Genomic DNA, 16,289 nt, shown 5'->3' on the forward strand with positions numbered 1-16,289 from the left:
ATAGGTAGATTGCACAGCATGCTTAAGGCAAGCAAGTAAGCCCTAACTCAAACTGGCTCAAACCACCACCACCACCACCACCACCACCACCACCACCAATTACTGTCTCACCCAGCAGAAGTCCAGAAGCAATATATCCATGGTCAACTGTGTGAGCTTGGAAAAGTTACTTTTAAAAATATGTATATATTTTATTGATTATGCCATTATAGCTGTCCCATTTCCCCCCTTCATTCTCCTCCACCCTGCACACCCTTTCCCCTCTACATTCCCCCACTTTAGTTCATGTCCATGTGTCATAAGTTCTTTAGCTTCTACATTTCCCACACTACTCTTGCCCTCCCCCTGTCTATTTTCTCCCCACCATCTATGCTACTTATTCTCTGTACCTTCTCCCCCCTCCCTTTTTCTCCCTCTCCCCTGTTGCTAACCCTCCATGTGTTCTCCATTTCTGTGGTTCTGTTCCTCTTCTAGTTGTTTGCTTAGTTTGCTTTTGTTTTAGGTGTGGTTGTTAAAAACTGCTGTCCTTTCACTGTTCATATTTTTTAACTCCTTTTTCTTAGATAAGTCCCTTTAACATTTCATATAATAAGGGCATGGTGATGATGAACTCCTTGAATTTGACCTAATCTGAGAAAAGTTCTATCTGCCCTTCCATTCTAAATGAAAGCTTTGCTGGACAGAGCAATCTTGGATGTAGGTCCTTGTCTTTCATGACTTGGAATATTTCTTTCTAGCCCCTTCTTGCCTGTAAGGTCTCTTCTGAGAAATCAACTGACAGTCTGATAGGCACTCCTATGTAGGTGACTGTCCCCTTATCTCTTGCTGGTTCTAGAATTCTCTCCTTCATTTTAATCTTGGGCAATGTAATTATGATGTGCCTTGGTGTGTTGCTCCTTGGGTCCACCTTTGGGACTCTCTGAGCTTCCTGGACTTCCTGGAAGTCTATTTCCTTTGCCAGATTGGGGAAGTTCTTTTTTATTATTTGTTCAAATAACTTTTCCACGTGTTGCTGTTCCTCTTCCCCTTCTGGTACCCCTATAATTCAGATGTTGAAACATTTAAAGGTGTCCTGGAGGTTCCTAAGCCTTTCCTCATTTTTTTGAATTCTTGTTTCTTCATTCTCTTCTGTTTGGTCATTTATTTCTTCCTTCTGGTCCACTCCCTTGATTTGAGTCCCAGTTTTCTTTCCATCACTATTGGTTCCCTAGGCATTTTTTTTTCATTTCACTAAGTGTAGCCTTCATATGGTCCTCTAATTTGTGACTAAAATCAACCAGTTCTGTGAGCATCCTGGTCACCAGTGTTTTGAACTGTGCATCTCTTGGCTATCTCTTGGCCGCTTAAAAGTATTGGCTCTGCGGCTTTGAGCTGTTCTTGAGCCATAATGTTTTGGTCTGTTCGTGCCTGTTACATATGAGGGGCAGAGCCTTAGGTGTTCACCAGGGCAGGGCAACCCAAGTTGCTGGGTTATGATACTGTATGTTGGGGCAGAGAATCAGAGAGGGAAAAGTTACTTAAACTCAGTTTCTTCATCTGTGAAAAAGGTTTGTTATGTGTACAATCTATAACATAAATAAAGTGTTTTTATAAACATTAACTACTTCATTGATTGCTCTTTCCTATTGAAGAAACAAATACAAAAATGTTAGTGGTCAGTAGCAGTAAGTATCTCTCATGTGTCTGCACATGAGTGGGGCTTGGCTAGGCCACTCTAACTTGGCCTGTGACCACAGCCAGGTTAGGCTCAGGTCCACACATGTCCCTTCTGGCTCCCAGGGCAACACTGCAGACTGTACAACAAGGATGCTATGTAAAGTATTTTATTTTTAACACAGTTAAGTTCAAAATATTTTCTAATTTTTATTGTGACATTCTCTTTAACCCATGGGTTATTTAGAAGTGAGTCATTTAATTTCTCTATCTTGGAGGAATGTCCATATATACCTTTCTGTTATTGATTTCTAGTTTAAGTCTTTTGTGATCAGAGAACATACTTTGTATCAATGTTAAATTTCTGAAATGGATGACTATACTGTGGCTATGTTACAAAACAACTCTGGTCTTAGAAAATGCATGCTGAAGATTTAAGGGTAACTTGCCATGATGTATTTAACCTATCCTCAAAAGTATCAGAAAAAAACTGTGTGTATGTGTGTAAAGAGAGAGAGATTATGAGCCAGTGAGAGAGAGAGAAGGAATGAGTGAATGAGTGAGGGTGGGGGAACATGTACAAATATTACAACTCAAGGGGTAACAGTGGGTAAGTCTAGGTAAAACATATATAGGTGTTCTTTGTACTGTTTTTGTTTTTGCAACTTTTCTTTAAGTTTGAAGTTATTGGCAAATAACATGGACAAGAAAAGCTAATACTGCTCCCACTCCAATCCTCCAAGTCTGTATACTTCCATATTGTCTCCTTAGCCACAGACGAATGCTAATATTTATACACTTAGATGGGATTTTATTGTTTTATATAAATGAGATAATTTCTTGTGCATTAATTATTGTGCAGCTAATTTTCTCTCTTAATAAATCAAAGAGATCCCTCCAGGTCAAAAAGCATAGGTTTAATTTCCTTTTAAACAGAGCTGAAAAACATTCCATAGGTGTGTTAGTATCACGATTTCTTCGACCACCCTCCATTGATGGATATTCTGATAGTTTTCCACGTTGGGTCACTATAAAACAAGGCACCAAAAACCATCCTTGTACATAAAACTCATTGTATTGGAGCTGAATACTTTGTGATTGACTTTTGACATTAGAATTTCAATCTGTCAAGCAGCACCACCAATTCTTCCCAATCCGTCATGTTCAGAGATCTTCTGCAGCAGGAGTAAGTCTGATCTCTAGAGACTATCTGCTCACGCCTCATGTCCTGTAGCATGCAAGCCTGGCATTTTCCAGAGCAGGATGGAAGCAGCCTCTCAAAGGCTAGCCACACCATGTTTCTCTTTCAACATGAAGACACTGTTGAAACCTGTCTGCTGTCTTGTGGCGGATGCCTCATCTTTACATAGCAGATGAGTCTGACATTACCACCCATTGACCAAACTTCACACATCCTTTCTCAGCTAGTTCAAGGGTGCCTGCTAATTGTATGACTTTAAAAAGGTTTTGCTAGAGATTTTAGGCAGAGCCCAGGCTTTTGTAGGTGGGGCTACATATGGTCCAAAAGCAGCCGGTTGGATGCTCAGGAAGAGTCAACTTCTAGCACAAATAAGTTGGCAGAGATCATAGTTTTGATCTCCACGTAGACACAATGCCTTACACCAGGAATAATAGTTAGTTAACATTCATGGAATGTTGTTTCATGTCAGGCACTGAATTAAACACTTTTACACAGACCACCTCATTTAATTCCTTCCACAGTGCTGTTGTATAATATTGGTCTATCACTTACCTACTGCTACAGTATTTCTATATAAACCCATGCCAAAACTTGTGGTCTAATACAGCCACCACTTATATGCTTGTAATTCTGTGAGTGAATAATTTGAGCTGGACAGGACTTCTAGTCTCATCTGGGCACCCTTATGGGTCTGGGGTCAGCTGCAGTTCAACTAAGGAGCTCACTTCTGATAGTTGGCTGGCTACTCACTGGAGCAATGGGAATTTTTGATCCATGTAGAATGTCATCCTCCAACAGGACTAGCCTGGGCTTGTTTATGTGATGGGAGCAGGGTTGAGAGTGGGAGACAGGTAGAGAAGAAAAGGGAGAAAGACAAAGGGTGCCAAGGCTTGTTAAACTCTAGCTCATAGCTGGCACATCATTTTGCCACGTTCTATTAGCCAAAGCAAGTCACAAGGCCAGCCCAGATTCAGGAGGTAGGAAAATAGACTTCTATCCCTTGATGGGAGGGGCTACAGTCACATTACAAAGGGCACTGATACAAGGAGGAGTGAAGGTTTGTCACCATTTTGATAATTTACTTCACTGGCTTTTGTAGGTCAGAAGAGCAATAAACTAAGAGGTTACTTGAAATTATCTACGTTCACAAAGCCAAGTGTCACATGTGAACCTGAGATGTCAGACAGCAGACACCTAAGTATTTAGGCCTCCTATCTTTCTGTGTCTGTTAAGGCTTTCTGACTATTGCAACCCTTATAATTTTGCCCTCTCCAAAAATCCCCAGCACATACAGTCAACCTCAAGCTGAGAATTATTGCCAAAGACCCTTATCTCCTTGAAGGAGAGATGTATGACAAGTTCAAAGTATTGTGCAGGTGGGTTTGTGGATAAATGGCTTGGTAGGTGAATGGGGAGTTGAGTGGACATGCTGGGTAAGTAATTGGGTACAAGGATGGATGGGAGATGAGTGGTGGGCAAGCAGATGATGTGAGAGGCCTGAGGGCAGCACTAATCTCATCTATGCTTGGGTTATACTGAGGGTGAGGGGTATGGAATAAAGAAATCTGAGCCTCCATGTTGCCTCCCTTGGGCCCTTCTGGCTGAGGGCCTGAGGTCTGAGGTCCCCACCATGATGAGACAGCCTTTCCAATCAGGGAGACATGACCAACTTTGCATCTCTGAGCTGGGAAGGTTGAGGGCAGAGCCTTTCTTCCTTTCAAGGAGAGAGTGGCCAGAGTCTATTTTATTCTTCAGTCTTAAGATTTGGGCTGATACCATGTCTCTAGCTCTATGTAGAGTGTCAGGACTCCTAAGACGACTCTTACCTTAAAGAAGTTGGCCTGTAGGCTCAAGTCTTGACTGATGACCAGATAGAGGCTTTCCCCACCCCTCTTTGTGGGGTCACCTGGGTGACTACATTGTAGATACTACATCTGTGACCAGGTTTCTGGTCAAGGACCCCAGCCCAGCCAAAGAAGTTTGTGGGAAAATCCTTGACTCTAGCCTAGAAGCTGCCAGTACTTATCTGGAGCTGCCTGCCAAGTGGGACCATCAGTGTTGCCCCAAAATACAGTGGTTTCTCATCCAGGACCCCATTTCCTCCCATAAAACTCTGGGGAGACAGGATTGGGGCCAAGGGACTCTCCAGCTCCCAGAGGACCTATTGTGATAGCCTCTCTGATGAGGCTCAGGAAGCTGCAGTCTGAACAGCTTCCTCCCAACACCACCATGCTCTTTTTCATTTAAAATTTTATACTTTTTTGAGTCTACTTGATGATTTTTTTACCTAGTTATACCAGATGCCTTGATGAAGACATCAGCCTCATCCAGCACTACAGCAGGTTCCTTGTGCCTCTCCCAGTCAGTACTCTCCAAGGTCATCACTTTTCTGACCTCTATCCCCATAGATGACTTTTGCCAGCTCTTGACCTTCATGTAAATGGAATCATCCTTTATCCCATGCTTTGCTGTGGTTATATGCATTGTTAATTTGCACTACTCTCTTCCCAACAGGACTGGAGCTTCTTGAAGGGGGGACTAAGTCTTAATCACCTCTATGCTCATTCCCATTTCTCCCAGTCTAAAATAGAGCAGGCTGTACAGTGGATGTTTTTTCAGTGAAGGCCAGCTTGCCTCTGCACAGCACAGGGTGATGGGTAAGAGAATAAGCTACCTACATTCAAACCTTTACACTCTAACTTTCTGTGCTGTGGCCTTGGGCAAGTTACCTAACCTCTCTGTACCAAACCAGGAAGAATAATTATACTTGCCTTATAGGGTCATTGTGATAATTAAGTGCATCAATATTTAAAAGTTGTCCCAAATGTTTGGAACATAGTGGGGCTATATAAGTGGTTTTTTTTTTAATGAAGACATGAAAAAAACCCATATATGTACACCTCAGCAGCTGAGGGCAGGGTTAAGCCCTCATTTTTTAACTATTTCCTCCTGAGATAAGGTTAATAATCTACAGCCTGCCAGTCACCAGTTTTTGTAAATAAAGTTTTATTAGCACATAGCCACACCTGTTGGTTTGTATGTTGTCTACCGCTTCTTTCAGTTACAAGCCTAAAACATTTATTGTCTGGACTTTTCCAGAATAAATGTATTGATTCCTGCCCTGAGTTTTGTAAACCTTGCATAAACAAGGTTATACTATAATTTTAATGCAAACTGCTTTGACCTGGGGTGGTGGGAGAGGTGGCTTCTGTGGAATTTCCATGTTTAAATGCCTCAGTTATCCTCTGCCTGAAAACCCCCTGACTCCAAAAAATCTCTGGTTTTCATCCTGGTCCTTGAAAGCCTCGATGGACCAAGCTTTTGGTGGTCCTTTTTTAGGGGGGGTGGTGTGGATTTGAACTTGTAATCTCTAAGAGTAGGGGCAAGTGAGGAGAGAGTAAACATACCTTCTGGGAATTAAAGGCCCACACAGAGAGGGACAGAGAGCTGGCTCCCTCCTTGTCACGAGGGGCACAGTCACAAAATGGTCTTGTCTGAAGTAGGTTATTAAATGTTGGCTTCTGGGTGAAGCTCTGGCAAGCCTACCATTTTATCTAGCACTTTCCACCAAGCTTGTGTTGCAGATTACTCAGGAAGGTGCCAGAGAAAAATTGATGAGATTCTGTAAATCTGGGGCTGGTTTTAGCAGGTTTACTCAGAGCCTTGCAGAGAATTGCCGTGATGCTATTCCTGGCAACAGACCCACCCACTGTTCACAAGATAATAGTCTTCTGCCTTCACAGACTAACTCATGACTTTGCCTTCTTTCCTGGGTCCCACTGCCTTACTTGAGGGGAGGCATGCAGGGGGAAAAGGACAGATGACCTTAGCATTTCTGTGGAAAAATAAACTCAAGTATCACTGGCTGGTGAAAATGGATTTTGGAACAACCTTTATGGAAAGCAAATTGACAGTAGATATCAAGATCCTTAAAACAGTCATAGCCTTTGATGAAATCTGTCAAATTATGCTAATTAAATGATGCCTTTGTTAGTCCACTATTACACTATCATGCTGTGTAACAACTAACTCCAAACTCAGTGATTTATAATAATAAACAGTTTTCTTGAACATGAGTGTCAAGAACTGTGAAGGGTTTGAGATTTTACCTTATTTCCAAGTTAACAAATTAGTCTGTGTGTTTCATGGAGGCTGGTAGGAGATATGAGTCTTCTGGGTCAAAGATGAAGGATAGTCTATTAATCACAGTGATAGCTGTGATTTTGCAGTGATAGCTGTGATAGCTGTAGCCAGAGTATGATTTTGCACTCATTCCTCAAGTTCCAGTCTTCATGGAACAACACAGTTAGGGACAGGTGATACCTGCACATACAGTAAATTGCAAAGAAATGCAAAAAAACTGATTGAAGGTAGATTATAGGCAGAAATATAAAAGGCAAAACAATAAAGCTTCCAGAGGTACTCGAGATAGACAAAAAACATTAACCATAAAGGAAAATTTGATTAATTGGACTTCATTAAAATATATTTGGTTTAGCTTGATAACCTTTCCACTTCTGCTGGTGGGGAACAGGGATTCTGAAATATTTCAGAAGTTGAAAAAACACATAGAGAGGCTGTTTTATTAAATTAACCAAGCAGTACTGGCAAAGCCATTAACTGGCTCTCCTTGGCTTCCTGACTGCTATCTAATGATCTCTCCTCTGTACAAGAGCATGGCGGGAAAAGGAGGAGCATATGGAATCAAACACCTGAGTTTGAGACCTGATTCTATTATTTACTAGTTTTTAAGCTACATGTGACCCTGGAAAGTTATTTAACCTTGCCCAGTTTCAGTTTTCAGTGCATACAACAGCAATATTAATACACAGTTCTGTGGTTGTTGTCAGGAATAAATGGGACAATGTAATGGGACAACATACTGTTGGGTTGGAAGTGTGAATAATAATAATAATAATAATAATAATAATAGCTATGCCCTTCTTATTTCCTCCATCCAAACTGGAGTGCTGCTGGCTATAGTTAATCATAGGTATCACTTGTGGATGACTCTTACCTTTATTGTGAGCTCTTTCTGGTTACCTCTTTTTGGTTCTCAGTCACTGTGATTATTAGCACATCTGTTTCAGCATATGCCCTGAGTGCCTGCCTGGTGCCACACCAAGGCCAGGGACAACAAGTCCCAGGTGCTCTTGTGTCATTCTCTTATCTGGAGAGCAGAAGGCACCCTGTCCTCCCCCTTATCTTTCACATCTTCTTTCTCCCTAATGTCTCAGGCTTAACCACTCACCACTCTACCTGGAGTTCCTCAAGTCTTCAATGAATAAAATGTTTCTGTCACTTGCAGTTGGTGCATTCATGATATTTGTCCAACTTGTTCAGCAGACTTCTGAGAGTAGACTGTCCCTTATTCTCCCTCCACTCCCCACTCCTTAAGCAGAGCTTCCACTCTGCACTTGACAGTCTCAACTGTTGATTTCCTCATTGATCTGATTTTCTCTGAAGATACATTTTTGACAATTCATTTCTCAAATGCCCAAAGATACAACATGCTCCTTCAGTGACTTCAATCAACTGTGACAGGGCCATGAGGTGGGACATTCTTTCACAAAAGAGCCCTGTGCCCCAGCATCAGATATATCTAAAGTTGTCCACCTGAGAGTTTGCCATAGTTCCTTCTAGAACAGGTTTTATCCTGGGCTCACACCATAGTCTTCCATATTCTTATGCTTTAAAAATTTCCTGGTCCTGTCAAAACAGCCCTGATGGTCTATTCAGAACTAATCATTATGGTGAATGTACAGTCCCTCCTAGTATATGATGAATTACCTAATAAAATAAATCTTCACAGATGAACCTCTAAGAAGTAGACTGACTGATGGTTACATTTTTGATGAGGCCCATTGTTAGAAACTACCAGTGAACTGAAGATGGGCAGCTACAGTCTAAAAGTGTACAGACTTCCAGCCAAGATAGAGGTGTAGGTGGAAACACTGTGCCTCCTCACACAACCAAGTTTATAGACAACAAAGTTTTAGTAACCAAAGTGCAACTAAAACATAGAAAATTGAACTATACAGAAGTCTGACAACAATGAACTCGTTCAGCCAAACCAGTAAGAGGGGCAGAGCCAGCGGCTGGCGGAGTGGGGTTGCGCAGGAGAACTTGGCCAGACCAACCCAGGAATGCAGGCAGCGGTTGGCAGATACCAGGTGTGGGATTGCAATGGGCAGACCCAGTCAGGGCGCAAGGCGGTGGACTGACTGTGGTTGCACATTCATGCGCAGGTAGACCAGGTGAAGGAGCGAGCAGAAAGACGGACCTCGTGGGCCCTGGTGGCAGAAAGCAGCAGAGGGGACTGTCATTGCCTCTCTTTGACCCCGCCCCCACATATAGCGTCACAACCCAGCAACTGAGTGGCCCAGCCCTGGTGAACACCTAAGGCTCTGCTCCTCACACGTAACAGGCACAGCCAGACCAAAACATTATGGCTCAAGAAGAACTCAAAGCCCCAGAGCCACTAACTCTAAGTGACCAAGAAATAGCCAACCTATCAGATGCACAATTCAGAAACTGGTGATCAGGATGCTCACAGAACTGGTTGATTTTAGTCACAAATTAGAGGAACATATGAAGGCTACACTAATTAAAGTGAAGGGAAATGCACAGGAAACCAATAGTGATGGAAAGGAAATTGGGACTCAAATCAATGGAGTGGACCAAAAGGAAGAAAAAAATGGCCAAACAGTAAAGAAGGACAAAACAAGAATTAAAAAAATGAGGAGAGGCTTAGGAACCTCCAGGACATCTTTAAACATTCCAACATCCAAATTATAGGGGTACCAGAAGGGGAAGAAGAACAGCAACAAGTACAAAAGCTATTTGAACAAATAATAAAAAAGAACTTCCCCAATCTGGCAAAGGGAATAGACTTCCAGGAAATCCAGGAAGCACAGAGAGTCCCAAAGAAGTTGGACCCAAGAAGGAACACACCAAGGCATATCATAATTACATTGCCCAAGATTAAAATGAAAGAGAGAATCCTAGAAGCAGCAAGAGATAAGGGTACAGTCACCTACAAAGGAGTTCCCATCAGACTGTCAGCTGATTTCTCAAAAGAGACCTTATAGGCAAGAAGGGGCTGGAAAGAAGTATTCCACATCATGAAAGACAAGGACCTATATCCAAGATTGCTCTATCCAGCAAAGCTTTCATTAACAATGGAAGGACAGATAAAGTGCTTCTCAGATTAGGTCAAATTCAAGGAGTTCATCATCACTAAGCTCTTATTATATAAAATGTTAAAGGGACTTATCTAAGAAAAAGAAGATAAAAAATATGAACTGTGAAAAAACAGCAAACATGGTTATTAACAACCACACCTAAAACAAAAGCAAACCAAGAGGACAGCTAGATCAGGAGCGAAACTATAGAAATGAAGATCACATGGAGGGTTAGCAACAGGGGAGTGGGAGGAGGATAAAGGGGTAGAAGGTACAGAGAATAAGTAGCATAGACAGTAGGTAAAAAATAGATAGGGGGAGGGCAAGAATAGTAGGGGAAATATAGAATCTAAAGAACTTGAGACACATGGACACAAACTAAAGGGGGGAATGGTGGGGGAGGATGTGCAGGGTGGAGCGGAATGAAGGGGAGAAATAGGACAACTGTAATGGCATAATTAATAAAATATATTCTTAAAAAATTTTTAAAAAGTATACAGCCCACTTCTCCCTCTCCTCATGGGGACATTGAGTGTGCTGTCTTAGTAATGATTCAGGAGGCCTTAGTGTTAGATTCCAGCAATATCACTAGAAGACTTCTATTTTAACAAGTTGGTCAGTTGAATGTAAGCAAATAATTAACTGAAACTCGAATGTCTTACCCTCAAGAACTTTCCATCCTAGGTTTCCATATAATAACCAAGAGAACAATAAACTCACAGGCTGGGAGAGGTCATGAGTCAGGACTAGACTGACACTAGGACAGTATGTAACAAAACCATCTCATATGACTTATCTCTCCATCATGTTTCACACCTGGGGAAACCAAGGCACCAGATTAAGTGGTGAAGTCTCCTTCCCCGTGGTTTAGCATCTGGGAACAACTGTATAGTTTTCTCTCTGCATTAACTTCAAGGGTTTATTTCCATGGAGGAATGCACTGGGGCTTTCTTCTCTTACTGATCTTAACAGTTCCGATCATCCAAAAAACATTTCTTAACATCCCTAGAATCATGGATTTAGGGACTCCACAGCAGTGAAAAGACTTGAGATAACAAAATGTATCATTTATAAAAGCGCTAAACTAGGCAAAGCAACAGTCAATTATTTTGTTTTACCAAGACTTGGAAATTAGAAGCAAACAAACCTTTTATTAAGACCAAAATGGGCTAAAATTGTTCGTATTCTTGGCTCATGTATATTTCTCTACCTATTGTCTTTGCTATAAAAACTATCAACTTCTACTCTTAATGTAAAGATTTTTTGAAGTCTTATTGAGATGTAATTATTTTCTTAAATTGTATTTTTATTGATTAGCTATTATAGTTGTCCTGATTTTTCCACCCTCCACCCAGCACCTCCCACTCCCTCAGACAATCCTCACACCATTGTTCATGTCCATGGTCCATGCATATAAGTTCTTTAGCTACACCATTTCCTACACTGTACTTTACATGCCCATGGCTATTCTGTAACTACCTATTTTTGTACTTCTTAATTCCCTCACCCATTCCCCTAAAGCTCCCTCCTATCTGACAACCATGAAAACACTCTCTTTATCCATGATTCTGTCTCTGTTCTTGCTTGCTTAGTTGTTTTTTAAATTCAATTGTTGATAGATGTATTTTTGCCATTTTATTGTTCACAGTTTTGATCTTCTTTTTTTTCTTAAGTAAGTCCCATTGACATTTCATATAACAATGGTTTGGTAATGATGAACTTCTTTAGTTTTTTCTTGTCTGGGAAGCTCTTTATATGCCTTTCACTTCTAAATGATCACTTTGCTAGGTACAGCAATCTTGGCTGTAAGTCCCTGCTTTTCATTAACTTGAATATATCTTTCCAATTCCTTCTAGACTGCAAAGTTTCTTTTGAGAAATCACCTGATACTTTTATGGGAATTCCCCTATAAGTAACTAACTTATTTTCTCTTGCTGATTTTAAGATTCTCTCTTTATCTTTTACCTTTGGCATTTTAATTATAATGTGTCTTGGAGTAGGTCTCTTTGCATCAGTCTTGTTTGGTCTGTCTGTACTTCCTGGACTGCAAGTCTATTTCTGTTACCGAACAAAGGGTCCGAGGGGGGGGCAATACTTGGCCCACCGAGGGATGCCAAAAACTGCTGCAGAAAACAGGGACCCCTCCCAAGGACGATACACTAAAATCTTAAGGTCCTTCTGTCCGCCGCCAATTGGAAACACATCTCTCAATGCCAGAGATTTGTGAAAAGGAAACAAAATGTTTATTTAATGCTATTCAGGCCTAATGCCTTCCTTAAAATATTAAAGTCTTTAAGGGTATACACCTACACACACACACACAGCCACACACACACAGCGCTCCCTTCTCCCACTGTCCCAACTCCGGGTACCGTAAATCAGGAAAAGAGCACACGTCCGTTTTCAGGTCGCTGGCACGTGAGCTGCGTCGTCTGCCTGTCCAGGCAGGATCTCCAAGTAATCCAAAGTCATGCGGCACCTTCCACTGGCAAGAGTTCTTTGTACCAAGTTCTAGTCAAAGTCTCTCCTGCTTTCCAGGCTACTCAGCCAAAGGGAGCACGCCAAAGCCGTGTGGGCCTCTTCTACCAAAGCCGCGTCTTTCTTCTTCACCTGGCCGCAGGGATCTCCATTCTGGCAAAGTTGCGTGGTTTTCTCTTCCACCTGGCCAAGAGGGGGTCTGCACTCTGCTGAAACTGCATGGCTCTCCCTCCTAATGGCTACAGGGGTCTACATCTTTCTAAATAGCGTGGCTCTCCCCCTCATCTGCCCAAGAGGGGGTCCTCACTCTGCTAAAGCCACATGGCTCTCTCGCAGGCACTCTCTCCGAGCAGCAGCTCCCAATCCTCCATTCTAGCCTGGTTCCCCCACTCTGCTAAAGCCACATGGCTCTCAAGCAGGCCTCTCTGAGAGAAGCAGCTCCCAATCCTAGCCTGGTTTGCAGCCATTCACTTCTCTCTCGCCCAAAACTTGGCCACAGCTATTTAACATATCTATGAAACCAGTTAAAGGTTATAGATATGTTAAATACCATTCCAGAGGGCTCTCAATGGCCCTGCTCCATTCATCCCTTCCCCCAACTGACACCTGGGGGGGGGGGTGAGGACATCTTAATATTTCCTCCAATATTCCTGTACACTTTGCGTTCTGGACACCATTCCAAATCTTTTCTGGGCCCCCCCTGGCTGCACCCTGTATCATTTCCTTCACCAAATTAGGGAATTTTTCTTTCATTATTTTTTTAGATAGATTTCCAATTTCTTGCTCTTTCTCTTCTCCTTCTGGAAACCCTATGATATAAATGTTGGATTGCTTGAACTTATCCCACAGGCCACTTACACTACCCTCATTTTTTTAATTCTTTTTTTCTTGTCGTTCTGGGGTTTTTTTGTTATTGTTTGTTTGTTTGGTTTTTACTTTCTTATGCTCCAAATCATTTATTTGATTCTAGGCTTCACCCACTCTACTGGTGTTTCCCTGTAAATTGTTTTTTATTTCAATTAGTGATTACTTAATTTCTGACTGGAGCTTTTTTATGCTCCAAGGTCTTCAATAGCAAGCAGCACAAATATCCACATCTAACCTGAATCTTGTGGCCCCAGACATTCATCATTAGGAATCTGAAATGTCACAGAAGAATTTTGATGAGTGTAGGAGACCATTCTGCATGGTGTGGGCCCAGCTCCCACTCAGAGTTGCACAGGACCCACACCCATGGATAGGTTCTCCCAGGGGTGCTGCAGACTCTGTCCAGCAGAGTCCACCTGTTGTGGCTGACAACGAGAATCAATGCACAGGCGACAACAATCCTGTGTGGAAAAAGGGAACAGGCAGGACTACTCTCTCAAGGGGGGAGTGTCTATGGTGCCTCAGCCACTCCCTCAAGAGGGGAGCACCCCAACCCTTGCCTACATAGGCTTTTATTGTTTTCCTGGGGTCTTACATCATAGAAAGATTTATTATCTATCACATAGAACTCAGTTTGAAGATCCGGCTCCTGCCCACTACTTCCCATCTGCAGGTTTTCCATACAGAGCTGAGTCACATTTGCCAGGCCAAGACAAACCGGTCCCCTATGGCAAGGGGTGGAGGGATTAGGCCTGCAGTGTACCTAGGCCTCACCCAGATTTGCGGCAAACATTTACTGCAAAGTAACTTCCTAAAATCCATGCTAAACCTTCCAAGGACAAGTGTAGCCATTTCAACCACTTTTTGCCTTTTCATTTGCAAATATCCCTCTTCTGTGATGTGATTAGCAGCATTGGCTCCTTTGTTTTCTGTAAAAGGTAACCACCTAAGCAACCTATGCATAGTAAATGAGGACCATCAAGTAATGTGCCAAGAAACCCAATAAAGGCTGGTCGTGGCAGAGGCCACAGCTTTTGCTCCCCTGAGGAGAAAAAAGCCATCCTGTCCCTTTTTTCTCCACCAGACTTGGTAGTTCATGTGAATGTCTCATTTCATGCATGACTCGGACACTGTGGGCTGGTGTCTGCATTAGATGAGCTCATCTTCACAGTAAATGTAAATTCATCTTCACTTCAAATGCTGATTGCTGACAGACTGAAGGAAGCAGTCTAGAAAGCGGTAGACATTACTTTTAATCTGTACTGCCGTGGATTCCAAGAGTGACTGTGAAGTGCTTCTGGGACCACCATTCCCATGTTCATAACATGGAAATAATACCCACCCCACCTCTAGCTCCCTGGGGATCCATGAGGAGGACATAGGTCAACCAAGAACCCTGGGCCTCTCAGAAGATGCCAGTCCAGGCCACCCACTGCTTACTCCAGGATGATTACCTTGGAACAAGGTACTTTAATCAGTGTAAGGGGTTAAGGGGAACTGAAAGTAATGGACTGCACAAGAGTGTCAGCTCCAAGAGGAAGCGCCTTGGTTTCTTTTGTTTGTGTTATATCTCTCCAGAACTGTACCTAGTAGCGTGTGCTCAAAAACAGTTGTTGAGCAAGTGAATAAATTCTGATACTTATTTCCAAAATGCAGACAAAGAGATGAAGATATAGAACTTCCCTCCCTCTCTCCTGAGCAAACCACCTCAGTCTACCCTGTGTACCTTGAGTTCCTGAGTCAGGTTCTGCTCAGGAAAACCTAGACAAAGATAGCATTTACTCCACTGATAATTTTCAAGGAGGTTTCATGTGCATTTCCTCACTTGATATGCCCAAACTCCATGTAAGGGCCCGTGGATCTATCTTCATCTTATAAATACTCATAACACCTTACTGGGAAAATATCAGGACATAAGGAATGTTAATTGTCCCATTCATCTTGTCTTCTTTCCCATGTTTATCCAATCACCAAGTTGCAATAATTAATCTTGACATATTCTCACTTTTTGTCCAATAACACTAAAGCTGCAAATATCAATCAATTAATATTTGTTAGACACTTATAGACTCTGTGACCACACCCCAGCCACTGCATAAGAGGGGAGATCAAGAGACGTAGCCTCAAGTTTGACTTATTTTACATAAGGCAAATAGGTAAAAAAAAAAAATCAGCAATTTTTTTTTGCCAATCTTTCCCCAAACTATAGGTATTACAGACACGCTATCTGGTTGTGGGGAGCACTAATAAACCTGAAAATATAGTGCCACCTGGGTGGGTGATAATTTTTGTTCTTGATTCTTTTTTTCTTTCCAGCAAGCTGGTTTCTCTAATTTTTATCTTATGCTATGTATCTTCTCCTTTATATAAATCATTTTGAAAAATTCTTACCCAAGGATATGTTTATTAATTTGAGACACACACACACAGATCAATGTAATAGATGAAAATCAATTGGTTGTCACCTATATGCACCCCAACCAAGGACTATATCTGCAACATAGGTATGTGCCCTGATTAGGAATTGAACCCTCAACATTTTGATGTATGGGAAGACACTCCAACTAACTGAGCCACCTGGCTGGGGCTATATAAATCTTATAGAAATATTTCTATATAGCAATAACCCACACATTACTGTTTTAGTCAATTCCCTGATGAAGAACTTCTGAAAATTTTACTTATCATGTTTGAGATTTGAATACAGCCTGCTGTTGAATTTATAAGCATTATACTGGATAGTAAAGAAAAAGTGTTATTATAGAAAATTAAAAAGAATTCATAACCCTGGGTTTGGGACACAATGACCTGAGGAATTGCCTAGAAATACTAAACTTTTTTTCAAAATTTTTTCTGTATATTTAACATTTTTTTCTTAACATTTTTTTTGTAAAATAATCTTTTTT

Source organism: Sturnira hondurensis, unplaced genomic scaffold (genome assembly GCF_014824575.4).
Source record: "Sturnira hondurensis isolate 20B ecotype Veracruz unplaced genomic scaffold, ASM1482457v3 Scaffold0019186, whole genome shotgun sequence".
Taxonomy (NCBI): Eukaryota; Metazoa; Chordata; class Mammalia; order Chiroptera; family Phyllostomidae; genus Sturnira; species Sturnira hondurensis.